Here is a 5,244-nt window from a genome sequence, read left to right on the forward strand (position 1 = left end):
TTCCATGAAGGACTGGAGGACTGTGCTTTGGGAACCAAGTGAGGCAGTTAAGCAGAATTGGGAGACGGAGCAATAAACAGTTTGGATGACAGAGATCCACGCCTTCCACCGCACTGCCAATTCCCTCTAGCCACAGACCATAGGCATCCCAAGAAAGCATCAGCAGAAGCGATTATGAAGCAAACGGCAGCTATGAGGCAGACATTCTCGACAATTCCTCCCCAGAGAAGCCTTAGGTACCCCACTTCCTCATTCCACATTTTCTAACCCAACCCTGTTTTGTACTCTTGGGTAGTGTTCATCACTAGCTGATGTACTTCTCTTCTTGCCTTCCCTCTCATTAGAATGCCATCTTTGTGAACGCAGGAACCATATTTGTCTTGCTCCTTGCCTCTCAGTGCCTGGCACACAGTAGCATGAGTGTGTGCGTGCTCAGTCATGTCTGACTCTTTGCGACCACAGGGACTATAGCACGCCAGGCTCCTCTGTCCGTGGAATTTTCCAGGCAAGAATACTGGAGTGGGTTGCCATCTCCTACTCCAGGGAATCTTCCCAATCCAGGGATCAAACTCATGTATCTTATGTCTCCATCTGCATTAGCAGGCAGATTCTTTACCACTGTGCCACCTGGGAAGCTCTGGCATACAATAAGGCCTTAATAATATTTGTTGAGTCCAAACTGGGCTTCCGGCAGGAGGCTCACGGACAAGATGGTTTCACCGGTTTAGGTCTCTCTGCTCATCAAGCTGGGCAGTTACTCTGCCATGCTTCTCAGCGTGGCCTACGGAGCCAGGTGCTACAATTACTCGAAACCCTGGGCAGAAGAAGAGAGGAGGATAATAGCTGAGGAGAAAAAGAAGTGGGATGAGCAGAAATGCATGGAATGAGAACTGGCAGAAGCCCAAGGGGATAGCATATTAAAGTGAGCCTGCCCTTCTCCGGAACAGTGTGGATGAATAAAGTTAAAAAAAAAAAAAAGACCTTAATAATATTTGTCGAGCAAATGATTAAAAGACCTAGAAAGCCAAAGCATAAATTCATGGACCAATTTTTGCCTAAGCAGACAAGAGATGTACCTGGAACCTCCAGAAATAATTCAGAGATGGTCAGTTGGTCTTGGGGTGGAAGTTGAATGTACTGGGACAGAAGTCCTCACCTAGGGACCAAGAGGCATCATCATGTTGGAATAGTAAAGTCTTGGACAGTTTATTACAAATATCATCTCAGTATAACTACAACCTCTAATTATACATCACCGTTTCCATTTTACAAATGAGAAAGCAAAGGCTCATAAAAAATTAAACAAATTTCTTGCCCCTGGTCCTACAGCTAGTATCTGGAAAGAACAAGCATTTAAAATCCTGTCTAGCTGTGTCTGTAAGTCATGCCATTTCCATTATACCATGTTGGTTAACATCCACCCTTGGGCCTGTTTCCCATCCTTGAGGTGGATGAAGAGGAAGAGACAGCACATACATGCTGCTGCTGCTGCTAAGTCGCTTCATTCGTATGCGACTCTGTGTGACCCCAGAGACGGCAGCCCACCAGGCTCCCCCGTCCCTGGGATTCTCCAGGCAAGAACACTGGAGTGGGTTGCCATTTCCTTCTCCAAGGCATGAAAGTGAAAAGTGAAAGTGAAGTCGCTCAATCGCGTCCGACCCTCAGCAACCCCATGGACTGCAGCCTACCAGGCTCCTCCATCCATGGGATTTTCCAGGCAATAGTACTGGAGTGGGGTGCCATTGCCTTCTCCAAGCACATACATAAATCTTTCAAAGAACAGCTGCAGCATATACCATGTGGGGCCCAAACTGAAAATCAAAACACAAGCAAACATGACTGAAGTTCATGGCCTTTATCCGCCAAGGCACAGCCCAAACAAAAAGAAGATCTGTTTGATGTATGTGATCTAAAATGATCTCTTCATGGCCAGTTTATGACATAAAAATGTTTTTAAGCTGCTGTTGCACAAAAGTGACTGAGCTATCATATTTCATAGCCCACCTAACTTTCTAGCTACCAGAGCATTTGACTGATAAAACGTCACTCAAAAGAGACTGTGGTGTTGTATATGTGAGGTCTGTTCGTTTAAAGTTAGCTTCTTTTTATTGTGGTGGACGAGTGAAGGATTTGCCCAATTTTCACTGTCCTTGAAATATCTTTTCAAACATCAATGGTGGAGTCTTTGTCCTACATTTCTCTCCCTCACAACTCTCATGAGAACACTTAACCTTGCTTTCCTGGGTGCAAAGAGAGTCAATGAGTAGTCAGTAGTTGTAACTAATCAATATTTTATTCCCAATTCAATTTCAACAATGGAGAATGAAGTGACTTTTAAAAGACCAAAGGGAAATACTTTGACAAACATTCCAGAAAGTGTACAAAGTTAGGATTAAAATGAAATCTTCAATCTTTTGCTAAGAAATTCCCCTTCTGTAGATCATTCTTCTAAAGAAACAGTAACTATAAAAAATGGTTTCAATCTTTTAGAAAAGAGATTGAGAGAAAATACACTAAAATATTTAAAGGGCTATATTTGTGTGAAGGAATTATAGATTATTTTTCTCTCTTCTATCAACCCATCTGTATTTTTTAGATGTTTTATATTTATATGAGGTAAAATATTCTACTAAAATTTATTTTAACTTTTTTCTGAAAGGAAGAATACTTCCAACCCTTCCCTAGGAAAACAAATTTATATCAAATACTTTGTATTTCTTGAAGAATATGGCTTCAGGCTGAGGAGCAGTCTGCATTAAAAGAATCACTCAACCTCTTTCAGAGAACTGTATGTGAACTGAAAGATATCTCTGAACATCCCTGAAAGATGCAAGTGCTTTTAAAAAGTATCTCTTGTCTCAGAAGAAACTGGGAATTAACAGATCACAGTTCTTATATCTGAATTACATTAGTTACATTGTTAAGTGAGAGAACATGCTGAGGGTGATAGCCAGAATTCTAAGCTGGTCCTCCAAATTCTTGGCTTCTTATGCATACAAAGCTGCTCCCAGTTATTCAATCAAACACTAATGTTGTCATGAAAGGATTTTGAAGATTTAATTAAATTCTCAAATCAGTTGACATTAAGATACAGAGAGGTGGTCTGACCTAATCACATAACCCTTTAATTCCAGATCAAGAGTTCAGAAGCTGGTAAGTCAGAGATTCTATGCACCAGAGATTTGACACAGCCTTGCAGACTTGAAGATGGGCCGTGTGTGGGAATGTAGGCAGTTTTAGCAGCTGAGAGTGGACTTCAGCTGACAAACAGCAGCAAAACAGTGACCTACTTCAGTCCTACAGCCTCAAGGAACATAATTCTACCAACAACCTGAAAAAGTTTGGAAACAGATTTTTTTCTCAGAGCCTCCAAATAACAGCCCATTCTGGGCTGTATATTGAGTTTAGCCTGTGAGACTAAGTTGAGGACCCAGCCATGCTGTGCTGTACCCCTGACCTAGAGAAGAAATACATACTGTTTTAAGGTGCTAACTGTGTGGTAATAAGTTATTTAACAATGTGTGTGTCTTTGTGTCAGTTGTTCAGTCGTGTCTGACTCTGCGACCCTACGGACTGTAGCCCACCAGGCTCCTCTGTCCAGGTGATTCTCCAGGCAAGAGTTGCCATTTCCTTTCCCATACTTAACAATAGAAAGCTAATATAATGGGTTGTTGAGTGTTTGCTCAAACTTATGTCCACTGAGTCAGTGATACCATCCAACCATCTCATCCTCTGTTGCCCGCTTTGCCTATTCTCCTCAATCTTTCCCAGCATCAAGGTCTTTTCCAATGAGTCAGCTCTTCACATCAGGTGGCCAAAGCTTTAGCATCAGTACTTCGAATGAATATTCAGGGTTGATTTCCTTTAGGATTGACTGATTTGATCTTGCTGTCCAAGGTACAGAGTATTTATTATGAATTAAGGAAATTTTGGTCTATACAGAAAGGAAAAATTTTCTTATCTTACCCTCACCTCCAATCCATTTCCCAAATGTGTAATTCACTCTAGAGCATTCTGCAGAGTGTTAATGATGATGGTTTTTCTCCTTTAAAGAGTTTCAGTACTAAGGAAATGAATAATATTTCCCTGGTGGCTCAGGTGGTAAAGAATCCTCCTGCAATGTGAAGACTCAGGTTTGATCCCTGGGTCAAGGAGATTCCCCTGGAGAAGGAAATGGAAACCTACTCCACTGTTCTTGCCTGGAAAATCCCATGGACAGAGGGGCCTGGCAGGCTACAGTCCATGGGGTCACAAAGAGTCAGACGACTGAGTGACTAACACTTTGACTATTGGTAATGCTAATAATATAAATAGATAACATGCAGTATAGCATCATGCTAAATACTTTATGCGCATTCTCTCATTTAATTCCTACAACAATCATCTTAAGACAGGAATTATTGTTATCTGCATTTCAGATGAGGAAGCTGAGGTTTAGAGAATTACAGAAACTTAGAAATCGCTCTGATTCTAAACCCATTTGCCTGGTGGGGAGTTGTTGATGGTGTTCAAAGAGTTCATTGTCCTCTTTGTGTCTCATATATTCAGGTCTGTTGGTAAATATGAGAAACGAGGAAACCAAAAGGAATATATAACAGAGATGGCAATGATTTAAAATCTCAAAATAAGGTTAATCTAAAGTAAAATTTGACAATCATTTTACAAAAAAAAAACAATTTTAATGCATTTTCCTTAGCAGGGTAGATAACACAATTGCTTAAATTAAATAATCGTCTAGACTTGATTGCCAGATTTTTCAACTATTTTTTTATTTGTGAGATTTGAAAAAATACTAGGGAAATTTATTTGCCAAGAGTTGAGTCAATCAGTTAAGCAGCAATTAAAAATTCCATTGAGAGGGACATAATAATTTGATTCTTTTTATTACATTACATTAGTGAAGCTACTTTGAAAAGCCAGGAAGTAAATTCTGTAGAACAAAGTAGCTCAAACATATGTAAGAGGCATTAGAATATTTGCCAACAGTTGATCAATAAATAGAAAGAAAGATTATGTGTTTCGAAAGGGCCAGGTATGAGGAATTCACTCAAGAGTAATGCTTTCCTGTAGAAATAGAATGCAAGATACAAATCTAATTGCAAATTTTCTAGTAGCCACATTTAGAAAAGCACAAAGAAGTGAAGTTAATCTTAGTACTATATTTTATTTAACCCAATAAATCCAAAATCCTGGGCTTCCCAGGTGGCACTAATAGTAAAAAAACCCACCTGCTGATGCAGGAGA

General features: G+C 40.2%; 1 pseudogene; it reads left to right on the top strand.

Annotated features, from left to right (window-relative positions):
• Positions 1–710: 710 nt before the first annotated feature.
• On the top strand, positions 711–926 carry LOC120876836 (annotated as a pseudogene).
• Positions 927–5,244: the final 4,318 nt, after the last annotated feature.

This window comes from Oryx dammah, unplaced genomic scaffold (assembly GCF_014754425.2).
Source record: "Oryx dammah isolate SB20612 unplaced genomic scaffold, SCBI_Odam_1.1 HiC_scaffold_17, whole genome shotgun sequence".
Lineage (NCBI taxonomy): Eukaryota > Metazoa > Chordata > Mammalia > Artiodactyla > Bovidae > Oryx > Oryx dammah.